At 44.9% G+C, this 9743-nt stretch overlaps 1 pseudogene; it reads left to right on the top strand.

Moving 5' to 3' along the window:
• Positions 1-940: 940 nt before the first annotated feature.
• Positions 941-6980, top strand: LOC118581760 (annotated as a pseudogene).
• The last annotated feature ends 2763 nt before the right edge of the window (positions 6981-9743 follow it).

The following is a 9743-nucleotide window of genomic DNA, read 5'->3' as shown; positions in this document are numbered from 1 at the left end:
GGCTGCAATAAACCCTTTCCTCCCCAAGTTGCTTTTGGTCATGGTGTTTTATCACAGCAAGAGAAAACTAAGGGTCACCAAAGAGCTCAGGCTGCCACCACCACAGTACAGCTAGGCCTCCACCCCACGTGTGTGTGCTCTGAGATCAGCATGGTCCTTCAGTTAGCAAATCTGGAACAGCTCATCCCTTCCAATGGCCTTTGAGGTCAGGGTGGTGAACAGGTACAGAGGGCCTGAAGCCAAGGTATTGTATTTGATCCCCCTTACTCCACATATATGATGCTGGACACAAGGTAGAAAGACCATAGCATATATCTATACATATGTGTGTGTCTGTATATATACATACATATATGTGTGTGTGCATGTGTGTATATATATATATATATATATACATACATACCTATATATATGTGTGTATATATATACATACATATATATGTGTGTGTGCATGTATGTGTGTGCGTGTGTGTATATACATACATACATATATATGTATGTGTGCATGTATATACATACATATGTGTGTGCGTGTGTATATATATACATACATACATATATATGTGTGTATGTGTGTGTGCGTGTGTGTATATATATATATATACACACACATATATATGTATATATGTGTGTATGTGTGTGTGTATGCGCGCATTTGTGTGTGTATGTGTGTGTGTGTGTGTGTGTGTGTGTGCATGTGTGTGTGTATTTTGGTGGGTGAGATGTATGTAGTTAGTACACAGCCATTCAAACCACAGCCATCTCACACTAATTTTTCATCATATAAAAAAGAGGCCATTGCTTCCAACCTTCTAGCTAAGATCACAGGTTTAGACTGAGGCAAGATGGCTGGCCCGCCCAGGATTGAAATCTATGTGCCTAGAAACAGATTTTAGAAGCGATCTCTCCTCACAATATCTTTTTCAAACCACCTGATAAGGATCATGGCATCAGCAGTCAAATGGGTGACATCAAACAGAACTATCTGGAAACATTTATTTCCAATCCAAAATGAAGCTTTATCCAGTGTCTGTCCTAAGTCCACATATCCTTCTCTCCCAGAGGACTACAACTGCAAGGTAGAGCTGCCTTGACCTCCGATGGCAGGACAGTAGTGTGCTACCACCCTGCTGTGGACATCCCTACGAGCACACCAGACCTATCCCTCAACCAGACATTTTGCATAATAATGAAGAAACTTACGAACAAGTGCTGAAAACCAAATTAGAAGTAAAAAAGCAAACATGTAGTTAGAGTTTCCCTGCCTGGCCCACAGTCAGGACAAATCTCTCTTACCCACCAGTCCCATAGTAGCTCAGACCCAACCAAGTAAACTCACAGAAACTTACATTGTTTACAAACTGTATGGCCGTGGCAGGCTTCTTGTTATCTACTTCTATACTTTGCCACGTGACTTGTGGCTTACCGGTGTCTTTACATGTTGCTTGTCATGGCAGCAGCTGGCAGTGTCTCTACCCAGCCTTCTGCTTCCCACAGTTCTCTTCCTCCTTGTCCTGCCTACCCGATCCTTCCTGCCTGGCTACTGGCCAATCAGCACTTTATTTATTTTAACCAATCAGAGAAACACATTTGACATACAGAACATCCCACAGCACAAACAACTTGAGCAAGGCCCCATGATAGAGCAGCTCAGCAAGGTGTTCTTCGCCACAAAGAGTCAGTACCAGCACGGACAGTATCACAGGCACCGTAAGAAACTGGATCCCCCCAAGACAGGTGACAACTCTTGATTTTCCAAGCAATTGAGGAAATTTTGCTTCTGTCTTATTTGCCAGCTGAGAAAGTGCAAATGGTGTATTCATTAAGATGTTATGTAAGAAAATAATAAAAATACCCTTTCATAGAAAAAAATCACAGGTTTAATAAGAAAAAGCCATATATATTTCCTGTTTTGTGCTTTTCATAGAAAATTTCATAATTTTGTTCTTATTTTTTTGTCTTAAACTTTTTTATTTGCTTATATATTTATTTTTGATTTTACATCACAATCAAAGTTTTCCCTCTTTCCAGCTCCCCCTCCCCCCCCCCCTCCTCCTCCACTGTTTCTCTTCAGATACAGGTGAGCCTCCCATGGATATCAGCCAGCCTTGGTATATCAAGTTGCAGTGAGACTAGGCACCTCCTCTCCTATTAAGTCTGGATGAGGTAATCCAGTAGGAGGGAAGGGTCCCAAAAGCAGGCAACACAGTCAGAGACAGCCCCTGCTCCCACTGTTAAGAGTCTCACAGGAAGACCAAGCTACACAACTGTCACATATGTGCAGAGGGCCTAGGTCAGTCCCATGTAGGCTCCCTGGTTGTTAGCCAATCTCTGTGAGCCCCTATGAGCCCAGGTTAGTTGGTTCTGTGGGTTTCCTTGGGGTGGCCTTGACACCACTGGGTCCTACAATCTTTCCTCATCTTCTTCCACAAGATTCCCCGAAGTCTGCCTTAAGGTTTGGCTGTGAGTCTCCGCATCTGTTTCCATTGGTTGCTGGGTAAACCCTCTCTGGTGACAGAAGGAAATTTCATTATTTTGTTCTCATTTCTGTCCACTCCACTCGAGAATTTCTTACCCAGCTTCGTCTTTCTGCCGTCTTTGTAGACTCAGAAGCAGTTTGCACATGGTGATGTCAGCATCACCAGGAGAGGTTGTTATCTGTTCAGCACCTCGGTCCCCAGGGAACAACCAAACCAATATCTGCACTTTAACAAGATCCCCGGGTAACTGTACACACATTAAAACCAGAATTTTAGAAGACTTCTTACTGCTGGGGGACACTGGATCTCCTCGCTTGTCCGACTGTTCACACAACAGTCTAGGAAGTTACAAACACATTCCCGACTTGGGTCTACTGTTGGATGCTGATTCTAGGCACTCATTTGGAAGAGCCTAGACAATGGTTATTATGTGGGAGCTTCTGATATATAGTTAGAGTTGAAAGCCACTGAATTGTAACTTAAAAGAAAATATCACAGAATTCCATGGATTATAAACTGGCTTAGAGTTGGGAAAGGCAGAGAAAGATGTGTGGAGACCCACAGAGGTTTTCTAGTGAGATCTGAGCTTGCTTTACCCAGCAGGGCTACATAGGGGAATGATTGGACCATGACCTGGTTATTGGGTGTTTGGAAGGGTCTGCACTTAGCTGTGTGGTATGCTTTGATCTAGCAAGGGGGAGGTCTTTTGCCCCGCCCATTGGCGTTGTTATAAAAAGCCTTGAATCGACAGAAGGGGCCAGTGGGTTTTCATCCAGGTCCTCCCGAAGCTGTCCTGTTTTTTTGTCTGTCTCTTCTCTGCTATCTTTCTATCTGAAAGTTTCTTATTCCTCTCTCCTCCTCATGGGAGCCCTTCAAAAGGTGGGAGCTGGCCTCCCACAGAGATGATGGAATGTGAGTAGTTTTTATCCTCAACACAGAACAACACGACTCTACAAGATTGCATGGAGAAGTGAGATCTCATAAAAAAGGGTCCTCTCTCAGCAGCTCCCTGAACTTCCATTCACTGGTGTTCCTGGGCTTCCCACCAGACTCTGTGAGACTGCAAGGCTCCTGCTCCAGCGCTCTTACCTGGTGTGGCTTCCTACTCTGCCAATGGTGAAGTGCAGAGAGCCCCAGGCATGGCTGTCACTAAGGTGCTCTTTTCTGTGGCTGTTTTATGGAAGTCCCCTTGTACTCACAGTGCTAAAGCCACCCACTTAGGAATGTTGTGATCTCAGCACCGAGTTCTTTTACATGGTTCCTGCTAATCAGCTTTGTTGACTTCATGTCCTGCTTCTCAACTGAGCAACTTTTGAGTCCCCACCAGTTTGCCCTGCCCAGCTCTTCAGCATTTCCTCATCTGTCCTGGAGCCCACTGGGAATCTACTGTAATCTAAAGAAAGGGTAAGGGCAGAGAGCCTCAGGGGCTGGGGAGATGGCTCAGCCTGTTTTTCGGGTGTTGTGTTTTGTGGGACAAAGAAAGGGGGTCACTACAAGATGCGATTCAGGTTCTTTTACAGCAGGGAGAACAGTTTCTGTGAACTGAAACTGGAACAGCATGCAAAGACATATTTATTGATCGTTACACAAAACTTGTTTTTTGGATAAAACAAGTTCCTCATACCAAAGCCCCTGATCTAATCTATGTGGTTCTTTTTTTTTTTTTAAGGAAAAAATTACACCCCTTACAACTTTAGTCATTTTTGTGTACTGTTTGCTGTACCCAACAATTCAAGATGCTCCAGGTGTGCCAGGACCATCTTGTGATCAAAGACATGCAAAGGCTATAAAGCTCCTTCAGAAAAACAACCCTATAAGTCACAGAAAATAATCATTGTTTTCCACAACAATTTCTTCAAGGTCAAAATACTTCTAGAAAACAACTATTCATTCTGAAGTTTATCCTAGATACAGTGAAAACAACTATTTCATTTGCAATTCACCCAAGATACAATGATTCTACTAATTTCTCCTCTCCAGTCTGTAAAGTGCTTGGCATGAAAGCCTGAGAACATGAGTTTGGGGAGCACACCGTCAATCCAATGCTGGGGAGACAGAGACAAGAGGATTCTGGGTCTCACTGGCCAGCCACTCCAGCCTGTGAGCTCTGGGTGCAGTGAAAGACCCAAAAACAAGGTGGAGAATGATTGGAAGATGCCTGAGCACCCACATACACACACACACACACACACACACACACACACACACACACACACACACACAAAGTAGACCAGCTTTGTGACTTTGGGGCTGAGCTTTGTCATTCAGTCCAGGCTGGCCTTGAACTCATGTCTACCCCTAATCCCAGGCCTGGGATTGCACATGAGGGTTTTCTTCTGTATGGTCACAGATAAGGAGAGAGCCCCTCTGTGAGGCTGTGTAAACATTTCCATATCTGCTCATACTCCTCATTTCTATTCCAGAAACTAGGTTTTGTTTTGTTTTTTTTTTTTTTTTTACAAAGTTTAGAGGGTTTCGGTAGTCGGTGTGAGAAAACTTCCTAAATCTTTGAAGGTGAAATTCAATTGATTTATCAAATCTTAATTGAATCCCCGCTGTTGTCATCACTGGAACATGATGAGCGGCTTTCCCATTGTTATTGAAATATTCATCTCCCTTATAAATATTTTGACATTTTTTGAAATGCCAAAAACACACACAATGTGCACTGCTAGAGTAAGGCAGGACTCTTGCTGTAGCTCAGTTTCCTTCAGGTGGGGGAGGGGTGACTACTGCAGAGCAGGAAGTACAATCCGGCTAAGAGTCACTTTTCACTAACAAGAAACATTTCAAGAAAGGGACCAAAGGACCTAAGTCCCCTGCAAGAAAAGCACCCTGGTGCAGGGAGTCGTTTTGGGGTTGGAAGTTCTGACTGATAATTAAATATGTGCCTGGAGCAGCTCGATCTTTTCCTGACTCAGAGTGTTGATTGTACAACCAGGAAGCAGTACCACTCAGGAAAATCTCTTCCAGCTCCCAAAGACTGGGGGGGGAGGGGGGTTGAAGAGTTGGCTGGGACTGCACTGCCTGTTCTTCCAGAAGACTTGGGTTCGATTCCCAACACCTACTTAGCGGCTCACAACCTTCTGTAACTCCAGTCCCTGGGGATCCAGTGTCTTCCGTTAGCTTCCAAGGGCACTGCACGCGGGCAAAATACCCATACACATAAAATAAAAAACAAAACAAATACAAAAGCCCAAAGATTCTTTGATTTACCAAAGACATTACACGTTACCAGAAGACAGGAGGAGCATCTTCTGTTTTGCCCCTACTCCTGATCTCTCAACATGTGGAAAATAACAAAATCCAAACGGGAAGACATGGACTCGGGCGCTGTCATTGTGTGACCCGTGCTGGCCCTTCCCCTAATCTGATGTGAACCCTGGATGAGCCACTGGTGCTCCCCTCTGTCAACAGGATGATGATAGTCCTGCCTCGAAACAGGGTAGCAAATGATACAGGAGCCCCTTCAAAATGTTGCTAGTTGTAGCATGAGAATGTTAATGAGTTTCATTTGAATTTATGATTTCCTCTGATACTCACATAAATGCGAATGTATCTTTGAAAACCTGAGGAGAGCTTTACAGCCAGTGTAGGTGACATTCCTGTGGGCTATTGGGTTTGACTAGGCATCTTTCTGTATGTGTGGTTTTAATTTCTGTACTAGTCTTTCATGTGTGTACTGACATGTACATATGAGCATATGGGCATGTATTTCTCACAAGACCAGAAACAGCGTCTATGCCCAAAGGACCACTTGTAAAAATGTCACTGCCTGACGGTGCTCAGAATGGCCTACCCAGCTCTACTGTGGAACTGTCCAGCTAAGTGGTTCAGGAGAGTATATAAACAAAACCAAGCGAACCCAAAGGCATGCATACTTGCACATAGAAATCTCAAACCAACACCAAACCACAGGCACATGACAAACATGCAAACCACCAAAAACCATGCATGTTTCAAGCCAGAAGGAAGAAACCAACCTACAGAAAATGCTTTCACAGTAGGTTTTTGTACACATCTTTAGGCCAAGGGGGTGGAAACCCAAACAGACAGGCTCCAATAACTTGCCTCTGAGAGTGTGCAAACTGAGTCTCCAGGATCGTGGCTGCAAGGGAATGAGGCACGGAATGGCTGTTAGCATGGTTCAAGACCGGAGTTAATCTCCCCTCCAGTGAGTGAACGGAAAGGATGAGGAGCAGCGAAGAAGAAGAATTCCAATAAGGGGGAGCTGATGAAGCCTGCCACCCAGATGAGGACTGGAAACTATTTAAACTGGATAAGGCAGTGTGTGTTTTGGCTCTGAGAGAACAGAAGTTGAACTCTGGAGCAGTGATCAAGGACTTGGTCTCAAAGCATTTGCAAACAGTGCGGGCAAAGAGAGCAGATGCCGACGTTATTGCCAATGGGAATCGCACCGTGAGAGATGCAGTGCCAGACCAAGAGAAACCACGGGGAATTTGTGTGGAAATCTCAGCATTGGAAATGATTTATGGCTGATTTAAGAAGGAGACAGTGAAAAGACAACTACAGGGTGTGGCATCTGACAGCTGCAGACAGAGGATGGAGACAGCTAGGCACAGATCTCCAGCCTTCTGGAAATCCAGAATTCTCCACTTACAGAAAGGGGGCCAGAATGCTTGTCTGAATTAAGTCCATGCTTCTTCTTTGGCTTCTAAGAACAGTTACCTGCCTTCCTCTCCCCTCACTGCTTGTGTAGCTTTAAAAACCCCCACTAGGAACCAGCGGTGGTGGAGCACACCTTTAATCCCAGTGCTCAGGAGGAAGAGGCAAGGTGGATCTCTAAATTCAAGCCCAGCCTGGTCTACAGAGTGAGTTCCAGGACAGCCAAGGCTACACAGAGAAACCCTGTCTCAACAAACAGACAAACAAAGAAAAACTCCACACCATCAGTCATTAAGTGCCAGGGACTCACCAAAGCAATTCGCAGGGATCTTTACTTCTTCCTAAGTGGATTAGGGGAACCTCACAGACAGCCTTCAACCTGAAGGCTGGGAAGCCCTGCGTGACCACTGTATGTTAGAAAGGTAAAATTTGGAGGATTTGAGGACACACATGACTCTTACAAAAATACGAGAGAAAGTATTCAGAGAAGCTAAGTGAGGCAGGAAAGAGGTGCTCATTCTTTGTTTGGGGTCACCTAAGTTATAGCTTTCCCCCTTCAAGCACAGAGCCAGCAACCTGCCACCCCAACCCCCAACCCTCTCCGACACAGAAACAAGAATGTCTCAAGCTATCTTGGAGGGGCTTCCCTTGTTTTAGGGTTGGTTTGTTGGCTTGTTTAGTTTTGTTTTTACAGTCAGTTGGTTTGATGGTTGGAGACAGGATCTCACAAGACCTAAGGTGGCCTCAAACTCACTGGGTAGCTGAGGCTGACCTTGAACTTCTGATCCTCCAAGGCGCTCTGAGTTTTGAAATGAGAAATAGACGTAACTGAGTAGGAATAGTGGGATTTTCTTAGGATGGAGCCAAACTGTAGGGACACTGATGCTGGTTCTTACATCCCCCAGATCACTAGAAAAAAAAATTGGGACTCATCTGAGAGAAATGACAAACAGCAAGAGTGTCACCAAAGAAAACAGCAGGCTTTAGTAGCTCGCTAGAAACAACACAAAGAAAAGGGGTGCGTGCGGCACGGAAAACATGGCTGGACTTCCGGTGAGGAGGAATCTGCTCCAACCAAGCCAACCAGTGGTCACTGTTACGTTTCATCGGGAAACCAGCTCTCGACTCCACCAACAGGAGACGCTCTCTTCCTGTAACATCTTGTACATAGCGCAATGTTAGTTCCTTTTCTCCTTGCAATGAGCAAACGCCTTCTTACAAGACCCAACCGAAAGGAGCAAGGTTTCTTTCGGTTTAGTTGGAGGAGACGCAGTCATTATGACAGGGGAAGCCACCGCAAGAGATGGGGGCAGAAAGCGGGTCCTCTGTCGGGAAGCAGGGGGGTGACCCGGAAGTCATGCCAGCCTATTAAATCTCAAGGCCCACCCCCAGCGACCCACTTCCTCCAGTAAGTTTCCACCTCCTAAAGGGTCCATAACTCTCCCAAACAGCTCTGTCAGCTGGGCACCAAGTGTTCAAACACGTGGCTATAGAGGACACTTCACGTTGACACCGCAACAAACACAGGCTGTGTGTCTTCTGTATTGTTTTGTGGTGGATGGCTTGTCTATCTTTCTTGCTGGATCACCAACTCCATGGTGGTATGAATGGTACCTTCCATCACCCTGTCTCTAGCCCCTGATACAGCATATAGACCTGCACAGACCATTGCAAGAGCCACCAACCAGCTCAATGGATTTTTGTAGTTGTTTTAGTTTGATGTCTGCTGCTGTGATAATGACTAACCAAAAGCAACTTGGAGAGGAAAGGGTGTATTTGGCTTACACTTCCAGGTCACAATCTAGCAGGAACTCAAGGCAGGAGCTTGAAGCAGAAACCATGGAAGAATGCTGCTTACTGGCTCATGTTCAGCTAGCTTTTTTTTATATAGTCCAGGACCACAGCCTGAGGGATGGCGCTGCCCACAGTGGACAGGACTCTCCATCAGTTAATAATCAAGACACTCTCTCATAGACCAACCTGATCTAGGAAATTCCTCCATTGAGGTTTTTCCTTCCAGGCTACATCATGTTGACAATTAAGACTAAATGAGGATAATTATCACATATGAAAACGGTAGTATCTTAGATGTAATAGCTACTTTTCTTGTTGCTAGAACAAAACGCCTTATGAAAGCAACTGAGGAAAAGAAGGGTGTATTTCGGCTCACATTTTGAGAGCACAGTGGCAATAAGGGTGCAAGCCAGAGCTTGCCACATTGTGTCTGCAGCCAGGAAGTGAGAGATGTGTGCGATGGTCATCTGCTTTTTCCATTTTCATTCCACCTGGGGCCTTATCCATGGGATGGTGCCATGCACGTTCAGGGTGTGTTTTCCCTCTCCAGTTAAACCTTACTGGAAACATTCTCCCAGTGTGAAGAACACCCAGAGGTGAATCTCTTAAGTGATTCCAAATCAAATTAGCAATGAAGAGTAAAAATTACTTGTCAACTTAACACCCAACCATGTTCCTTATAACCATAACAGTCTACCCCTGGTCCTTGTCAACTTGAAACTTAAACATGTTCCTTTTTGCCATAACAGCCTACCCCTGGTCCTCAAATGCCCATATCCATCTCATAATGCAAAATGCTTTTAGACTTCCCAAAATCTTAACAGTTCTAACATTATTCAAAAG

Source organism: Onychomys torridus, chromosome 4, assembly GCF_903995425.1.
Source record: "Onychomys torridus chromosome 4, mOncTor1.1, whole genome shotgun sequence".
NCBI classification, from domain to species: domain Eukaryota; kingdom Metazoa; phylum Chordata; class Mammalia; order Rodentia; family Cricetidae; genus Onychomys; species Onychomys torridus.
Note: the sequence above shows the minus strand (reverse complement) of the source record. Positions and strands in the feature narration are given on the sequence as shown.